We start from the raw sequence: 20,455 nt of genomic DNA on the forward strand, positions 1-20,455 counted from the left end.
GAATTTCTTTAATAAATTAATGTTTAGTGAGTAGGGATATGGAAATAGAAAAAATTCTGGGCATATTTCACCTAAAATTTAATCTGACACTAAAAATTTCTCTGAAGAAGTTGTACATTCTAGACATAAAGGGGTCTATTTTGATCAAATAAATGGATATACTTGCTAAGGAAATGAGTATTTATTTTGACCTCAAGTCTTTGTTATTAGTTGAATGTGAAACACATATATGAGTCCAGACAATTTATTCACTTGTATAAGTTGTAAGATCTGAGTACCATCCCTCCTTATCCATGGGTCATACATGTCACAACCTCCAGTGGATGCCTGAAATCTTGGACGGGATGGAACCCCAAGTAGGCTATGTTTTTCCCCATTTCTACATACCTGTGATAAAGTTTAAGAATAAAGACAGTAAAACATTAATGATAATAAATAATAATAGAACTGTAATGACAATACTGTAATAAAGGTTACATGAATATGGTCTTTCTCAAAATAACTTATCATACCGTACCCACCATTATTCTTCCTATTAATGATAAATGCCTCTGTGATGAGATGAAGTGAGGTGAATAATGTCAGTAATGTGATCTAGTGTAAGGTACTAAGACCTTCTGATCACAGGTCAGAAGAAGGATCATGTACTTCCAGACTATGGGTGACCATGGGTTACTGAAACCCTCGAAAGTGAAACTGCAGATGAATGGGGACTATAATTTAGACTAGAAAGTTGATCTGTGTATACTGGGCATACTGGACACTGTTTATAAGAGACACAGGGCAGATGGATTTCAGAACGATATTAGAAGTTGTAGTATATGCTGCTTCTTTGTCATCTTGGCTAAGTGCTCAGTTTAGCATTTCTGCCTGAATTTGAGTTCACTATTTTTTAAAATGGAAATTCACAGTGGGAGATGAGTATGATTGTAGTGTAAAAAGTGTAAAGACTGGTCAAGATAATGCTCCCCATTGAGTCTATTATCTCAAGCTCCTTCCAGTGCATCCCACTATGTATCCCATAAAATAATGGCCCATCACAGTTATTATGTTTTTCTTGCTCAAGTAATCCTATGAGGTGGCTTAGTAATGGCATTAAATAAAACTATTTCATTGTGATTTTGTGGGGTGTGTGCGTGCATGTGTGGTTTGGGTGTTAGCTCCGTCCAAAATGGAAATAAGTCTGCGTTTGGTAACTGAACCAAATGTTTCCAGGGCATTTTAAATGCATAATTCATAAAAACCAAAAATGGTAAAACAATGCACAGACTCTACTAGCATTCATTTAGCTATAGAAAATATGCAAAAACACTAGGTAGAGCAGGTTTTGTCTTTTAACATTTTAATGAGCTTTGGGACTTTCATGCATATTAGTTATGTTGCCCTAATTACTCATTATAATTCTAATGAGCATTTTATATTTAATTACAATGCTTATAAAGATTTGGTATGGACAGTAAATTATTATAACTAGCATGTGCATAATGATTATGAACTGAATTTATTAACTTTTATACCAGCATTTAGTGTTGGTAACTTTCATTTTCACCTTGGTGATTAACCACATTGTCTGATTAAACAAATATTTGTGTGGAATTAATTGTAAATGACAAAGAACGGTGCCCATGTTTTTGCTTTTTTGCCAATTCTCATCAAATTTTATTTTTCTTAACTTATTTCATAGCTAGACAAGCTCATTTAAAAATGTTAAAGTATTATTATTTTTCTTAATTATTTAAAAGATTTTAGGCCTGTTAAGACATTTCAACAAGGGAGCCCAAGGTCAGATGATCAGATGCTTTCTGCTAGGGTACAAATAGCTAGGGAATGTTACCTTATGCATATCCTAAATGTAAAGATATGCATTTAAAAAATAATGATTCTCCTATTTTGTAAACATTAAGAACAACTGTCTACCATCAACAAGAATTTTTTTTCCATTTGGCAAAATGTATTTCCACAAGTCTTAGACGTTAATTCTTTGCCAAATTGTTCATATTGAAAAAAAAAATCAAAACACAGCAGCTCCAGATTTATTTTCCATCCTTAAAATTTAGTACAGGGCTCTGTTTCAAGTGGGCCATCAATACATGTTAATTGATAATTAGGATGGTAATAAGGTTTTCTTGTAAAAATTCATATTCACTTAGAGGGAAATAAAGATAACAAAAACTTGAATGTGAATGAAATTACCACTTTGTCAGATGAAGTCTATATTTTTGGATTCTAGATGGTCTTATTCCTAACCCAGGTAATATTTACTTTCAAAGAACAAAGGGGGATCGGAAAGACAAAGATCAGACAAGAATGAGTGAGGAGGTTTTTATCTGAAAAATTCCTTTATATAGTGCAGCAGTTAAGAGCTTTGTGTTAAGAATTCATTTAGGATCTTAGATTTTACCAGTTACTAGTTGAGGGATGCTGGGTAATTATAACATTTTAAAGCTTTAATTCCTTCCTCTGTATACAGGGATGACACATGCTACCTCAAAGACTTGTTGCAATCCAAGGAGGAAGTTGTATATAAAGAAAGACTACAAGGAAAGCTGGCATATAAAGAGCATTTGAAAATTTAAAAATGTGAAACACTCTCACACAAATGTTACTGCCACCCTGATTCAAAGTGATTTTTTTTTTTTTTTTTTTTTTTTAGTTTTTGAAGATTTTATTTATTTATTCATGAGAGACACGGAGAGAGAGGCAAGACACAGGCAGAGGGAGAAGCAGGTTCCCTGCTGGGAGCCCAATGTGGGACTTGATCCCAGGACCCTGGGATCACGACCTGAGCCCAAGGCAGACGCTCAACCACTGAGCCACCCAGGGACCCCAAAAGTGATTATTTATTTCGTAGAGCAATGTCTGTAGCTAATATTTATCTTCTTGAAAGTCCTCCAGTATAATTTATCCACTGATAAATGTGGTTTGTGTGCATGTACATATATAATTATGTAGGCATATATGTATTAGATTTTCATTTATTTAATGAAAATTAAATTTACTTATACATTTACTTATACATATATAAGTATATATGTATACATGTGCATAGATTTTGAAAATAATAAAATAAAAAAAATAGAAAATTATTTTTAAATTAAAAACCATTAATTTGCTATTAGTTGACCACTTATGATATAGATATAATGATCTCATATACTATCTTATTGTTTACCATGCACTGGAATCAATAGTTCACTCTTTGAATTACTTTTATGAAAACAATCATCTATAGACTTGTACGACACTTATTTACACATATTAATTGATTTTGTTGAATTTCTGTATTATTAATAAAAAGTCATTGTATTATTTTATGCAAGTTATATGATTATATACAGAAAAATATACGTACTATGTAGTAATATAGGGTGTCATTATTTCAAAAGTAATGCTACTATCTCCTTTAGTACATTATAGTCTCTAAGGCAGAATTTATTCCTTAGTTATCTTTTTTTTTCTGTAAATAGCAAATATTTATTGAGTATTTATTGCACATCGCTTACTATGTTATGGCCTTAGTAGCTAGAACTATGCCTTACACATAATAAATCTTTGTAATCTGAGAGAATAGATGAGTGAATTATAGCTTGCCTACCGTATAGCCTATTGACTTATGGGAAAGCTCTTTCGAGATTATTTTTCGTTTAGTAGGCTGTGCCTGCGGGGGAAGGGAACATAATGAACTGACAGGTGAAACTTCCTATCAACCCAGTAAGTGTTTTCATGACAAGATTCTCTGACTATTTAATTTCATGAATTAATTAATAAGATATTTGGTTAAGAAATAAGCATAACTACAAACCTCTTTTAAAATATTTCTAACAAGATTTAATTCTGAAATCTTAAATAACTGACATTGAGCTTGTGCCAAACTGTATAGTGTCTGTTCTCTTACTCATTAATGTACTCAGTGCTTCTTGATATCTGGGGTTCCCTGTCACTGGTGGATGCCATCGAAATGCTTTGTCATCTCTTCAATAAATATATATTAAAGTCCCTGGGCAGTCAATGATCTGATGGTTGTGCTTCAAACTTTTACTGAGTGATTTCAAAGGCCCATTACGTGTACTGCTGGCACTTTTTCTTTGGTGCTAGTTGAATCTTGAGTAATTATATTGCAGGTAAGGTGGACTGGAGGAGTTTGAGTCTAAAATTGTAGGAACTGGCTCGGTTCAGTTTAGCAGTCAAGGGCTGAACTATGGAAGTTTCAAGAAAAATGGAAAGTAGTCAAGGGTTGAACTATGGAAGTTTCCAGAGGAATGGGAAGTGCTAAGAGAAAGGATTAACTCAACTGGGAATTGGGAAGAAATATTCATTCTCATACAAAGGATTTCGATTTAGTATATTTGTTTTTTTCCTACCCACATGCTCACTCCTACACAAAGAAGAAAGAGTAGCTGAAATTTTCAAGTGTAGAAGAGGAATGATTATTACAGGTTGACGCTTCTCTCCCTTTACCCTTGGGTAGCTGTTTCTCAGCAGGACATAAATATTCTGCTCAGTAACTCCATGAAGGAGTTTTCCAAAAGCAGGCAGCCCATGTGGAGAGGTCTATGATTTTCCAGTTGTGTCTGTAAGTGGGAGATAAGTTCACTTTTTGTGAGTGTTACAATCCAGGGCATTGGGCTAGAATCCTTGAGGAACAGACATCCTAGATGGATTTAAGGAGCAATATAAGCATTCAGATAAAGAGGTTTTTGGAAGGGCCAAGTTATTTTGCACCTGGAATTACAGGTAACTCTGTGGGTAATTTTTAATAGTTATGTGATTGTCTTTGAACTGCTCTGACCAAAAAATGCAGACTTAGATCTTAGGTGTGGGTCATATGGGACATTCATAATCAGCTTGTGGGCCTTTGTCCTAGATACTTGTCCTAGGAGAAGGACTTTTATGATACGGGAAAGCAGAAATATCATATAGTGGAGCCATTTTTAACATGAGTAGCCCGAGTAAGCAGGCAGACCGTGATTGGATTTAAGCAAAGAACAGGTGGGCCCAGTGGGTGGCCTTAGCCAAGTGCTGGAGCAATATGCCAGGCCAACTATGGCAAACACAGGCAGCACTAGGGGGCCTTGGCAGGCGCCAGCCAAGCTGGCTACGACGTGTAGCCTGCTGAGGCTTAACTTTGAACTCTACTGGCAAAGATGGCCAGGTCATGGGCCACCTGGGTGGCTCAGTGGTTGAGCAACTGCCTTTGGCTCAGGTCATGATCCTGGGGTCCTGGGATCGAGTCCCGCATCGGGTTCCCTCTGGGTTGTCTGCTTCTCCCTCTGCTTGTGTCTCTGCCTCTCTGTGTGTCTCTCATGAATCAATACATAAAATCTTTAAAAAACAAAAACAAACAAACAAACCCAAGTAGTCTGGTCACATTCATAAGGTGGCATCTTTCATACTTCTAATGTGATTTTCAGCCAAGTATGCAAGGTGAAAGGCCAGATCCTCTTGACTGCAGAGATCCTAAATTCCCAAATAGGTAGAAACTGCTAGTTCAGCTGCCACAAATTTTGTTTCTCTTTTACATTTTGAATTTATGTCAGAACTAAAAGAGGAAACTCTGAAGGGGCTAACCTCTGAAACACGAGGCTTGTCCATAGGTCCTTATGGGTTATTTCCCACTACTGTCTCGAGTCTGGACTTATTAATTAAATATTAATCATTAAAATAGGCTTAGGAAATGCCTTCGGATTGCTGAGATCCAAATCATTGCTTCATCCAGAGAAGAGTCTTAGATTTCATTGATACATAAGAATAAAAAGAAATCAGAAACCTTATTATGAAGAGAATATTCTATCTTCTTAGATGGAGGTAGAGAAAGAATTCAATAACAATACTGCCTTTTAAAAAGTCAGTTTTAAAAAGGCCTGGGCAGAAATAAGGGATTGATTGAGTTTGCTCGTGAAGTTAAGGAAAAAAAATGGAAGGATACAAAATACTTGTTTCAATCATAATGGAGGAGCAATGGGTGAATAGAAGAAGGGAAAAAAAAAAAAAAGAGGAATCCAGGCTAATTAAATGGTAGGGCCAGTACAAATAAATCTTAAGGAGGAACATGGCGTACTGAAAGCCTAAAGACAGTGATTTAGGGGAGAAAAGGATACCTGGTTTCAACTGCTCTCAGTCAGGACTTCACAAAAGGGAGACGTGCATTAGTTATTCTAGCTCAAAAACAAAACAAGCACCTCTCCTGTTACCCCTTTAAAAAAATAAAACAAGTTATCATTTTGGCTGTGGAGTAAATCTAATATTGGAGGAGAGACAGAGAAGATGGGAGAGAAGAGTAGGGAACGGATTATAGTAATCAAGGTCAAGGTCAAGGTATAGAAGTAGACTACCTACCAGTGGTAGAGATGTAAGATGAGAAAGGATTTGAGAACACGATTTGAGAGGGTAAAACGGACGGGGTTAGTAATAGATTGGGTACGAGGAGAGAGAAAGATGGGGATGTTGAAAATTACTCCTGGATCTTTGGCCAGCACAACTGGATGGATGATCGTGACAGAAGAAAACAATGCAAATGGGTGATGATAGAAGGCGCATGGGAACCTAAGTTCAGTTTGGGAACACACCAAGTTTGAGACGCTTTTGAAATGTCACTAACGGATGAAGCATCACTAACAGATGAAGAGATGGGCAGAAAGGTCTAGGGCCCAGAGAAGGCTGGCGTGGGAGATGAATGTTGGAGTCAAAGGTGCAAATTAATGCCATGGAAAGGCCTAAGACTGCAGGATTGAGAGGCAACTTTTAAAAAAACTGGTGTCTCCTACTTCGTTACACTGCACTTTATGAATCTTTCGTATTGAGTAAGTTCTATGACTCAAATAGTATATTGGTTGCTAACAAATATTTTACATTCTTGCCCCAGGAAAAATAACATTGTATAAAAGTGGAAAATGTGTTTTGTTTTTTTTTTATAAAGATTTTATTTTTTTTAATTTTTATTTGTTTATGATAGTCACAGAGAGAGAGAGAGAGGCAGAGACACAGGCAGAGGGAGAAGCAGGCTCCATGCAGGGAGCCCGACATGGGACTCGATCCCGGGTCTCCAGGATCGCGCCCTGGGCCAAAGGCAGGCGCCAAACCACTGCGCCACCCAGGGATCCCTTAAAAAAAGAAAAAGAAAAAGCCAACAAACACTTGGGGACAAATCAAGTCACAGATAAAAGTAATTAGTGGGGCATCTGGGTGGCTCGGTTGGTTAAGCATCTGACTTTGGCTCAGGTCATGACCCCAGGGTCGTGGGATGGAGCCCCACATCAGGCTCCCTGCTCAGCAGGGTGTCTGCTTGTCCCTCTGCCCTCCCCCTGCTTGTGTTCTCTTTCTCTCTCTCAAGTCAATAAATACAATTTAAAAAAAGAAGTAACTGGTATCTTAAAAGTGCTCTTCCTCTTTCTCATGTACATATAATGATCTGTATTACACAAATATAGATGAATTATTCATACCCTTTAAATATTTTCTGAATAGAAATTCGTGGAGTGGTAGCGTTGTGGTAGACCTGGAAACAACTAAATATTTTGTTTAATGTGTATTATAGTCAGTTCTGAGAATGGTTATTTTTGGTTTTGTCTAAAGAGAAACTAAATAATAGAAGAAATAAAAAATTCAAGAGACATAAAATCATTTCGATTTCTAATTGGTTTCAGGGAAATTAATTATCTGGAAGTTCTTTTATGTATATTTCATACCTTTCTAGTCTTTATTAAACCATTTTCTCTTTATATCTTTTATTTTTTATTATCAAAATGGTAGAAATTTTTTTGTTTGTTTGTTTGAAAGGCAAAGGTAAATTGACTTCCATGCGAGGAGTGAATCTATGGGAGATTGGAATTACTGTTAAGACTAGGCTTATCCTGGGATGATGGATTGACAGGAAATAGCACTAAATCATTGTCATCAAAAGCCAAGCTTCTCTATTTTGAGAGAAGATTCCCTAAGATTCTATCAGATTTCAATGTTTTCTGAGAGACATCATCAAAAAATACCTTCCAGACATTCACAATATATTTGTATCTGATTTTATAGAATGCCTACACTATTTTGAATTGGCCACCATATTGTTTGTCATTTTAAAAAAATTACAAAAATAATTATTTTTTAACTGAATGTTATGGAGATTTGGGCCACAAATGTAAAATACGTGTTCTACTCGTCAGTAGGTTGGACAGTATTCATGTGCTTAGAGCTCTTTAGTGATCTTTTATCATATACCCAAGGTCCTGTTTCTATAACAGTAGCCCAATTCTTTGAGGTCAGGGACATGAATACAGGTCCTTACAAGCATTTATATGGGGAACAGGAGTAGGGGAACAGGAGTAGGTAATTTATCTCACGGAATGAGGAGTACCAATCGAGATTTGTTCTAGGTCTCCCTTTTTATGACAGAGGAGAAAAAAACAAAGGTTTTTCAACATTCCCCGAAGTCATGGGATGCTAGTAACAGACTGGATAAATCTCACACATCCCACTGATGTGACCTGCTTTGATATGGCCTCCCCCTCGTGAGCATATCTAAACTGACCAATACGCCGGCACAGTACTACATAGTGTCAAGCTCCAAGTTTTTTGGAAACAAATATTTGTTAAGTAATTTATATGTCACAGAACTTTAGGGTATTTACAGATTTAATAGAACAAATTCTGCTCATTTCAAAGAGTTAGGCCTTTCCCATACGACTGTTTGATTATATGTTCAACAATCCGTGATCATCCAAAAATAAAATATCCTAACATAAAATTAAAGGAGTGCTTGTTTTAAATGAGATGGACTTCAGGGTGAGGACTATCTCTAAGTATGTAATTTGGTTTTATGCATTCTGATTTCTATCGATAGCATGGTAGTAAGAAGAGAAGAAAAATCTAAATGTTCACTGTCCATAGAAATCGTATAAAAAAACTCTCAATAAAACTTCACATACTCTATGTAATGCTAATTGTGATGAAATTAAAACAAGGGAAGCACTCCCATTGGTGTCAATATAGTCAATCAACATTATATATATATATATATATTTTTTTTTTTCTCTAGGAGAAAGAGAAGAAATAAAGAAGAGGACGAGGATGAAGGGAAGAGAAAAAAAAAAAAAGAGGAATCGCCGAATAATAAGGTTGGTAGAGACTTGCAGAAGTCACTGTCTCCAAGCCTCATAAATCCAATCTCTCCTCACTCATACAGACCCCAGACAAATACTAATAATGGTAATTAATCTAAATTAAGCATAAACTATGTGTCGGAGACAACAAAGTTCTTAAATGCTTTATCTTACTTAAGAACCACACTGTCTGATGCCTTTTTATTTTTATCATACAGATGAAAAAGCTGCAGTTAGAGAGGTTAAGTAACCTTCCTAAGTTCACTTAGCTGACAAATTAGATTCAAATGCAGATCTGTGGGACTCAGACATTTTCATTACATAGATAAACATAGATCATTCTACAAGCAGTCTGGACATGGCTATCTCCGCTCAATTAATTTCATCATGAGAGAATATTCTTTTCATCTCAATGAAGATACCACTTCTTCTTTGAAGCCCAGCTAAATCCTTCCAGAAAGACATCCTCCCTCCGTCCCTCCCGCGTGTTCTCATCTTGTGGATCACTTGGGACCTTTGTGAGCACTTGGGGCCACATCATGCAGCTTTGGAATGGATTTAAATTCTTTATGAGTCTTTGAGCAATTTCCCTAACCTCCATAATCCTGTTTACTCATTGGTAAAATGGGAATAACACCTTCACTGTAGAGCTGCTGTGAAGATTAGATCATGAAAATAAAGCATTTAGCAAGCGTCTGGCTCAAGAAAGGAACTCAGAAACAAGAATTTCTGTTTGATGTTTGATTCTCTGAGTAGGATGTACGTTACACGGTGATAAGAACAGAGTCATTCTTCATCTTCTCACAATTTCCCAGACGAGCCAGCCCATAGGAGGACAGAAAATTAAAAATTAGTCAATTATATCCTACCCCAATGAAAGACAAGGTCCATGACCAGAACTAGCATAGACTGAGCACTTACTCCAAGCCGGGAATTATTCTAAGCCCTCTTCATATGCCAACTCATTTAACTTTCACAATTCCATAACCATTTATCATGATTTCTATTTTGCACCTGAGACAGAGCTAAGATGTCTGAGGTCACACCCTTAATGGCTACCATCTTACAGGTGCTAAACCTTTGCATTTTATAACCCTTCATGTTCTCAGAGAAAGCCATTATTAACATACTGTGGCATTCCCCAAGAGGTTTCCAGGCATAGCGGTTAGTATTTTCTGGAACCTTTACGAATCCCTTTGTTCCCCATATTCAGAATCTTTTCCTAGATAATACCACAGTGCCTAAATACTGAGGGGGAAAAGATGACTTCTAGTTTTTAACAGCGGTCCTCATCTTCATTGCACCTGTTACAGGTGGAAGGAGTAAAATACACTAGGAGTTAAAATGAGCTCTACTCCACATTCACATCTTCACAGGAGAGCTGGAGCCTCTCGTGTGCGGGGAGCATGGTGTCAAAGGGAATGCACGTTCATTTTCTTTGCCATATATGCCTGTGCTCAGAGTACTGTGTGAGTAAACAGAAAAAGAGACCATCTTTGCATGGAATGCTAATGCATATTTGAAGATGAATATATGTGCGCTTTGGGGGGGGGGAGGACGGGGCATAGAGCAGCTCTCCATGCCCAATCACGGGCTTCACCAACTAGGTGAGTTTATGCTTTACGATTTTCATCAGCAGAAAGAAAGAGTTGCAATTACTGAGGATTTTCACAATTCTTCAACACGCAGCCACAAAGGACTGGCTCAACAAAGCCCCCTTTCATCACAAAGGTTCGTATTCCTATTTCTTTTCTTGCTGCTCTTGCTGAAAACATTTTGTCAATATTTTCTCAGCCTCTGCTGCAGGTCGTGTGTGGGTTGGTGTGTACGGTGGTCTGTGCTTCGGTAGAAGAATGTGCGTGAGTGTGTGTAGGAAGTTGAAAGGTGAGGCATAGTCCTTGGACGCTCTTATTTTAAATCCTTAAAAAAATAAATAAATATAAACTCTACTCAGAGCAATTACTGCACTGCTGGTGAAGGGGAAAATCAGAGTCACCAACCATTACTCACTTGTGTGTGGGCTCCAGGCATCCGTGACCTGCCAACTAATACGGGGTGGGCCCGACGAGCACGTGTCACTCACGCACCTGTGTACCAGAGGCAGCATGAATGCAAAGGCACATTTCATCGGTGGTGTCTTCATAATGTATCCGTAGAGGGATGGAGCAAGGGGACAGGAGAACGTGCAGCCAACTAAGCCTATCCCGGGAGAGAAATCAGGTCACTTGTCTTCAGCACACATCTATCCTCACTGCAGTCCTAAGGATGACGGCTCATCTTTTTGCAAACAGACATCCATGGGTCAAGGCGGAACAGCTCTGCTTTTTTTCTGGAATGGTCCATGGCAGCTTTCTTTACATATTACCTGCCCTCACAGGTCATAGTTTCGTTACCACAATTACGGGCCTACTATGTAGCATCTATTATTACGCTCTGAGAGCAAGTGACATTTGTAACATGAACAAACTGTGGTCTGGTCAACAGTTTACAGTATGGGTTACCTTGTGCAGGAAGAGATTGCAATGCGACTTGGGATTCTCTCTCGGATGATTTGTGGCCACGCTGCTATCACAATGAAAGCAGAAACCTTGGCTGTAGAGAAAGCTGTGTGGTATGCAAAATTTGGCTCTGCAGAGACTTGTGGAGTCAGACCACTAATCTGCCTGGAACATTGAGCCCCCTTGAAACTAAAACGATGCTCTTGGCTTCAAAAGGTACATTGCAGAGGGGGAAAAAAATGTCTCAGGGTGTCAGACTGAATTATTCCCCTTCACCTTCTTCTCTAGTCTCCCCTAGTGATTCAAGCCAGGAAAACAATATGAGCGAAATACCCTGGCTCCTATTAATGATAGTAAGCTCTTTCTCTTAGCAAAAGTGATGGAACATAATGAGCAGTTGGTAGATTTTAAGTCTTTGGAACTAAATATTCCCACCAATCCACATCGCTCCCAAGGAGACAATCACTTGAAAAATAAAGTTCTTCATTAATAATTCAGTATCAACTGAAGAGAAAAGGATGTCAAGAGCTGACTCTCTAAGAGCTCACGTATTCAATCTCAGATTGAAAAGTTAAGAAGCCATTTAGTATTTACCCAGAATTGGGAACTTCTGCAACACAGTGTCCAACTAGTCTGACCCGGAGTGACCAGATACCCGCTTTATTAATAGATTGAAAAGCATGGGTGATGACAGCCATTATTCTCACTTCTTTTTGTATTTCTGACACTGACGCATGCCAGACACGGTACAAACTCAACAGATACTTATATGGGATGCATCCCGGGCGACTCCTCCCCATTGGACAATTCACCAAAACTTCTGAGACAAAAAAAGCTCCTCCAAAGTCTTTGTGGAAAACCAGCTGCTAATTCTTCTGGTGTTGATTTTGCAGAACCCACACAACAAAGTATGTAAATCCACTAATTCAGATTGTGTTTCCGAGGACACTGCTCATTACGACTGTATAATAAATGAGAGTGCACAAGTCACCATTAGCACAGAACAGATTGTTTGGGTAGCAAAGACAGCAGCTGTCACAGCTTGACAGCTTTCTTGTTAGTGAATCAGCTTTACTGACAGCCTGTTTGATTGAAAACCACTGTTCACTGACAGTGTGTTAGAGTTGATATACATATGTATCTCATGAAAAATGAGACAGTTGCTGAATACCCATGAAAGGTGGAGAAGCTACAGCTTCATGAACTACATTAAAAAAGAATGAAGTTCTTACAAAGCAGGGCTATTAGCGTATAAACCACCGTTTGCTTATGGGAAAAAACACACACACACACACACACACAAACCTTCACCTCCCCATCAAAGTGCATGTGAAAGCGTGACGGGTGACCCCATAGGTGGGTTTTCTGTGCATTGTTTTAAATTAGTCTTCCCGTTGTAGGACTTTTATTTGCAACCGGAGGAGGCCAATGGGAAGACAGAACTTTTGGGGAGAAGCACGTTCTCGTGGCTTCTTAACTCTCGGGGCTGTCACAGCATGAATGTGGGGGAGGGGGGTGGGGACTCCCTTCCCACATTTGAACTTGGGGTGGAAGTACCAGGAGCAGAGTGGGGATGACATTAGTAGGCAGAAGCAGTCATGCATAATCAGGCAAGTGCGACAGATGCCACTGAGCACAGACCTGACGCCGTCCTTCGATGCTGAAAAGCTTCTGTTTCAGCAGCTCAGGGCCTCTGCCTGAGTGGAAATGTGGGGATAAGAATAGTTCAGATGTTCTGGGGTTACTTGAAAAGTGACAAGAATGACATTTCACTGGAACAGGAAGCGCCAGATTCACTCATTTGGACTTCTCTGCAAGGTTCACTAATTTATGTTCCCTAAGCTCTTCCTTGGAATGATCCATATGCTTGGGGCCTCAGGGAGTAGGGCGAGTTAATGCATTTACCTGATAGCTTTGTCCAAGCTCCCATTTGTCACCCTCACATCATTTGGCAGAGCTTCTAGCCTCTCTACAAGTGAGAGACAGGATCAGAACGACCAACCCCCTGCAGGCCGGGCGGGGAGCACCGGGCTGGCCGGGATCTGCCCAAACCACCGAGGAAAGACAAGTCATAACGTGGACCACTTCTTTTTTAAGAGAAAGAGGAGTAAAGCGTAATTGAGTGAATATGGAGAAGGAAAGAGAGAGGGGGAGAAAGGAAGGAAGGGAGGGAGGGAGGGGAAAAAAGGGAGAAAGAAAGAATAAGAAGGAAGGAGGTCATTTGTGTATAAATATTTTTAGAATACGAGTAAGATCACAAATCAGTTAGGGCAGCGTAGTTTTGTTTCGTTTAATTTGTTCATTCATTTATTCACTAGGACTAATAAAATACAGTGTTCTCGCTTCATTATTTAGTATGCAGTGGGAAATCTATAAATGTTTATTAGAGCTTACAGTAGGCAATTTATTAAATATCTGTCCCATAAAAGTCAAATGTGTTTCCCCCTCTTCCCTTCCAGGATTTCTTTTTCTGAGAGTCTGTAGCTGCAGGAGTCCCAGGCAGGTGCATAGTCGCTGTTCAACCTCAGATTAGGCTGATAAGTATCATTGGGACTTATTTTATATTTTATTTAATTATTTTTATTTAATTATTTAAATATTTATTTTATTTTATATTTTATTTTATGTATTTAATTTAATTTAATTTATTTAATTTATTTTATTTATTATTTTATTTTATTTTATTTTTATTTTATTTTATTATTTTCATTATTTTCTCCCACTGGGACTTTTGGGCAAGGCTAAATACACTCAGGAGTGAATAAGAAGGGTTAGAAATAAAGAAGGGAAGTGAACAAGGCCAGATAAAGAGTAAAACCATGAATTTGGTGCTGCCAGTCTCTTCAAATGGAGACAACTGCTGTTCTGTTTCAGGGGAACAGGACGCCTGATGAAGGCAGCCTCTTCTTCAGTGTCATATGAGACGATACAAAAGGACACCTACCCCCAGATATCTGTCCTTGCCTTCTCCTTGAGTTGACCTGAAGTCTCCTCCATTCTTCCCATGATGAGCCCTGTCAACAAGTCTATCGAATACAATGGCCGCAGGACATTAATGCAACCCTTTCAGCAGAAGAGCCTTTATGTGTCGGGGAACATGCCTTCTGAGTGACGATGGTGGTATTGGTGATACAGTGACTGTAGGATCGCCCCCCGCTGAATGGGCCACTGGAAACTGGTGGTTAGAACTGGGAATACACTGCAAGGTCACGTAGCAAGGGTTGCACTGGATGCCTATTTTATTTGCTTTTCAACTGTACTGGGCTCACCTTACCCTGAAGGAAATACATCAGCCTCTTGTATCGCCTCTTAAGTTTCCAAGACTCAACTCTTAGGAAGCAGGATCCATAGAGAAGAGAGTGAGTACGTTGGAGAGAAGAGGATATCCTCATCCTTAAAACTGCCGCTCCTCCAATCTGGATCCAAATACAAACGCTTATGCGTGTGCGTGGTTGCTACAATTTGTAAACTCCAAGCTTCTTCAAATTCTGGCTCAGACATATTGTAATTTCCCTAAATCCAATAAGACCCCAGAAACAACCCAGACTCATTCAGGGGTAAATAAAAGGCCTTTAGGACTGGTATTTGATAGGATTTGGCACTGGAAGCGGTGGATAGAAATCATTAATTAGCTTTTCTTGTGGATTTTGCAAAAAGTAGATCAAATTTAGATGAACAATAAACAACTGATGGCAGTTTTCATTACTTACAGGAAATACGTTACGTTGACTGCAGAAAACCCTCAAACCATCACAAGGAAGGGAACACAAAGTGATGGAGTATTCTTTCTTGCCCAGTTTAAAGCTTCTTCTATCCAGTGGAAAATGGCAGGGATCCGAGCAGCCCAAGGGAGCTCCTCTTTCCACTGGGAGCGCAAGTCAAAACGAAGACCGTGGCCCTTACCCTGGCCCGCCAGCCTGACCCGCGGGACTCTGCCTCCGATGAGCTTCCTCTGATGTCCCTCCTCTCAGGATACACTGGTCCCACCTGTAGGCCTCAGCAGTTTTTCCCTGAGGCTGGAACGCTCTTCCCCAAATAACCACCTGGCCAATTTCTTCACTTCCCTCAAGTCCTTGCTTCAAGGTCACCTTCTCAAAGAGGACTCCACCTAGAACTCTGTCAAAATTACAATCCCCGACCCCCACCCAATCTCTCGCTACCTTCTCTACTTCTTTTTCTTTTTCTTTTTTCCATTGCGCTATCGCAGCCTAATACATAATTTCGTTTTTCATGCCAATTATTACCTGTCTTCTTCTGCCAATGCGGAAGCGCCACGAAGCCAGCTCCTGTTTCATTTACTCATGTAGCTCAAGACTCCAAGGCAGCGACTGCCACGTGACAAGCAGTCCGTACATAGTTGTTAAATTAAGGTAATCGGTGTTGAGATCTTGGGAAGGAACTTAAAACGCATGCCTCCATTTTTAAGTGGAAATAGTGTCCTTCGTGGCGAGGATTAAGCAGGAGGGTATTAATGTGTTTGCCACCGAGCCTGGCGAAGTAGAAGCAGGCTCCCTATGGGGAGCCCCATGGGGGACTCGATCCCAGGACCCCGGGTCATGACCTGAGCAGAAGGCAGATGCTCAGCCGCTGAGCCGCCCAGGCGTCCCAATCTTAGTTTTCCAGACAAGCAGCACCATGCTTAACCACATCCAGAAGAGGTAACATCCTCACTGTTGGCATTAAAAGACCTTCTCCATCTTCCCGTGTTACTTTCTGTAGCACAGTTGTCTTGACCCGGGGGCTTGTTCTGATAACTCTCCCAGACTAGTGTCTGCTCATATATTGTTAATGAAGGTCTCTGAAGTCTGCCAGAAAGAATTATTTTGTCCCCCTCGCATGATTTCCATCTTTAGTCACTTTCCTGCTGGTTTTTCTTACCGGCTGTTCTCAGGCCATTTATACATTTATACAACTCTTCATCACATGCAATGCTGCTACCTTGACAAGCTATACTAACACATGCTCTAATCACCTCACCCCTCCAACCCAAATTAGGAACCAACCCATGTAATAAGTCACCTTTGGATCATGCCATTTCAGTTTTTTTTTTTTTTCCAATTCTAGCAGGAATCTTAGATTATGTTCCAGTTCAGAGTTATTTTTAGAGCAACCAGGCATTTTTCTGACCTTTGAAAAAGGCAGGCACTTTTAGAGTGCTCTGCACACAGTATGCATCGAATGCGTATTTGTTGAATATTAGGTAAATAAAACCGTGATATATTTTGAGCACAACACTCAATATACTGAATATTCGGGACAGCAGCATACCCTCAAACAGCTAATCCTTGTATGCAGAAAAAACGCGAGCACTAAGTAATGGCACTATTTATCACACGTTAAGTATTGTTTAGATAACACAGTTTTAGGAAGACAGCCTCTTCTTGATGTAGGTGGTTTTTCTCATTCCCACAGCAGCAAACAATAGCAGTCTCTCAATAATTATTTTTATAATGAAGTAACAGATGAGCGAAATAAATCATTACCTGAGGACTTTTCATGCTTTGTAAAATATTCAGTAGAACCATTTTTGAAGCCCACGGTACGGTTTAATTTCTTTCAGAGGAAATGACTACGCCTGAAGTTTCTGGACACTTGAAGGATCTACCGGAAGTAAGAGGCTAATATCTATCTCCACCCTGTCCGAGTTCTTTGACAAGTTAGGTAGAATAGGAAACATGGGTATTAAATTTCAATCAGGGTTAATCAGCAGACACGTATTGGGCTGGTGAGAGGTTGAGTGATGATTGGGAAGTTCCATATTTAATCACTGGTTGGCTGCCTTGCCTTGCATAGGTCATGAACTCCAGGCAGGTATTTTTGGATTGTAGCACCCTTAGGAAAGAAAAATTGCATCTCAGGATGTTATTCTGCTCCTCTACGGCTCCCACTACCTTACAGAAACGGAAATAGTATTGGCGCTTTGCCACCAGATGTGAAAATTAACCATCAGAATATTTTGGTCTTCGTAGAGGATGGATTCTTTGCCATTTCCATCTGTGTGTATTTACATACACATACATATATAATCCATTTATATATATATCTATATATGAGTCCATTTATGTATATTTATATATGTGTATATATATATACACACATATATATACTATATATATATATATATATATATATATATATATAGTAGTTCATTCATATATATATGAATGCTGTAAATTAATCTTTTCAGCAGCATTTCATTTTCTTCCCTGTGGTCTCCTAAGGTAAAAACTGGTAGGTGGCCCCGAACTAGCTTAGTATTTCTTCTGGAAGAGGATCAGATACTAGAAATTTAACAGTAATATAATTGACCTTAACCCTCATTACTTAGGAAAATCTGCCAGCAGTATCAAGAAATTAACTGATTTTTTTTTTTTTTTCCCTGAGAACTATAGAACGATGATGATTAAGAGAAAGATTGATTTTAGGTCAGACCTAACACATTGTTTCATCCTGGCTCCGTGAAGCTAGAATGTGTCCCAGAGAGCAAGGCAATCTGTTCACAGGATGATAGTATAATTAATGGGCACTACGCATTTGAAAAATGGCTTCTCTCTTTATGTTTAAAAATACATATATTATTTCAAAGTGAGGCTTAACTGAGTCTGTTTGTCCTTGACCAGAGGTAATATCTGAATCTCAGAGAAAAGCTGATCTGTTGTGCTGGTGCATTGCTGAGAAAAATCTTTGGGGACGTCCCGACAGAAATATCGAAAGGTTGTGAGTGAGGCCAAAACAGAACAACTTATCTACTCTTGAATTGATGCTTCTAACTGAATATACTGCCCTTCCATATATTAATATTTCTACTCATTATTATTAAAGCTACAGAATATGAGTGATTATGTGAAGAAACTAGTTAGCTATGGTCATGGTATTTCACTTTAAGGAAAATAATCTTAATATCTAGAATGTGTTGGTTCTAGCCACATTAAGTTAGCTTTACTTGAAAAGATATGCAGAGGGGGCACCTGGGTGGCTCAGGGGTTGAGCGTCTACCTTCAGCTCAGGCCTTGACCCCGGGGTCCTGGGATTGAGTTCTGCATCGGGCTCCCTTCTCAGCAGGGAGTCTGCTTCTCCTTCTCCCTCTGCCCTCCCCCCACCCCACTGCTAGTGCTTGCTCTCTCTCTCTCTAATAAAATCATAAATAAATAAATAAATAAATAAATAAATAAATAAATAAATAAAAAGATGTGCAGAGGAATAAGCTTCTTTATCCAATAAAAGTAAAACGAACAGAATGCTCTATATTATACCAAACACTCTCAGGACTCTTAATTCACCCACATTCTTCCTATGCTCTGTGCAGTCCCAAGTCTAAGCCATAGAACAGTTTCTTTGCCCAACATTTTCTGTCTTTGGGAACCAACGGGGTTTGAAACTTGATCCCTTTTGTAGGGTTTCTAAGTGCTTGTATGCAGTGGTTCTTCTGTAACCCAGGTGTCCATTAGCCTAGACTTACAAACGACTTTCAAAAATTTGACCAGGGATGCCTGGGTGGCTCAGTGGCTGAGCACCTGCCTTTGGCTCAGAGTGTGATCCTGGATTCCTGGGTTTAAGTCCCACTTCGTGCTCCCTGCAGGGAGCCTGCTTCTCCCTCTCCCTGTGTCTCTGCTTCTCTCTCTGTATCTCTCATGAATAAATAAATAAAATCTTAAAAAAAAATTCAGCCAAAATGCCACTAAACCCACAGAATTTGCAATGGCCTCATCACTTCCCTGGTATGGAAAGAGAGCTATGCATCTTTCTCATAATCTTATTTATAACACAATTGGTGAAGAAATAGTCACTAGTTCCCAGTAAACATCTGAGGTCACACAGTTAAGTACTTTGATTCTGTGCTAATAGATGAACTACCTATGATCTATTTTCCTTTTTCCTTCCTCCTTCCCCCGACAAGCTCCAATGACCATTCAATGACCCATGTGTGAGCTTCTGTTCATTTGTTAGTTTTCCTGTGGTAGAGATAGATTTATATTGAGTCTTCCACACTTTTTCCTTTATTCATCTTTACGACTAATATTACTACTTGCAGCCAGGGGTGAAAGAGAACCAAAGAACAGGAATTGAATGTATGACCTCAGCCTTATTAAAACCACACAAGTGATCTATGGCAGTCATGTCATACCTACAAACATCAAACAACCTGGCTTGTGACAGTATCTACACTTAGTACTCTGTGCATGTGGCCATGCCACTGATACATTTCCATGAAAACCAAATTGTTGTGTCATGGCTGTTTCAAATATTATCCATAAAAGCATATGCAGGAAGGAAAGAAGGAAAAAAATATATATATGAGGGAAAGCAATGGAGAACTCTTTCAATTCCAATGAAAAATAATATTCAATATATCCTACTGGTTTTTCTTGAGCCAGAAAAATATGTAGTCAACTGGCACTGTCTCCATTCACGGTTGTTTATAACTTCCTTAAAATAATGCTTTGGGGGCTAAAATACCTTATAAATCATCTTGGCCAAGAAACAATTTTGTTCAGAAAATTCAATTTAAAACAAAAACCAGAAGAGTTTCTGAATTACCTGACCACAGGGAAGAAGAAAAAGAATCCAGCTATCTAAAAATATATATGCAAGGAATCCAAGAGGAAAAAAAAAAAAAAAGATTAGTACGGCCTAGAAAATAAAGAACTTGAGTGTCAAGGAGCCAAAATCCAATAATTATGATAAAAGCAAACAATGTTCATGCTAAGAGGACCCTGCCTTCCCACTTTAACAATGAGGAAAGTGAGTTTCTGAGATTCAATGACTCGTTTAAGGAACACACGTGACATGGTGACTCAGTTTGAAGATGGTTTAGTCCTGGAAAATTGTCCAGACAGCATTAAACTTGGAATTAGGAGGCCTGAGTGC

At 39.0% G+C, this 20,455-nt stretch overlaps 1 protein-coding gene and 1 long non-coding RNA gene across 4 annotated transcripts in view; one reads left to right on the forward strand and one right to left on the reverse strand.

Annotated features, from left to right (window-relative positions):
- LOC140637782 (uncharacterized) overlaps positions 1 to 15,832 on the forward strand; it is a 35,966-nt gene extending 20,134 nt beyond the window's left edge. The window contains exons 5-7 of one of the 2 annotated variants that reach the window (XR_012034817.1): positions 9,026 to 9,104; positions 10,726 to 10,820; positions 15,300 to 15,832. This is a non-coding gene — a long non-coding RNA (uncharacterized lncRNA). Of the gene's footprint in view, positions 1 to 9,025; positions 9,105 to 9,307; positions 9,816 to 10,725; positions 10,821 to 15,299 lie in introns of those variants that run through there. The other variant, XR_012034818.1, reaches the window with a different exon arrangement.
- Positions 1 to 20,455, reverse strand: part of NEGR1 (neuronal growth regulator 1) — an 812,983-nt gene that overhangs the window by 205,059 nt on the left and 587,469 nt on the right. The gene's annotated exons all lie outside the window — the stretch shown is intronic.

The sequence above is a fragment of the Canis lupus genome, chromosome 8, assembly GCF_048164855.1.
Source record: "Canis lupus baileyi chromosome 8, mCanLup2.hap1, whole genome shotgun sequence".
Taxonomy (NCBI): Eukaryota; Metazoa; Chordata; class Mammalia; order Carnivora; family Canidae; genus Canis; species Canis lupus.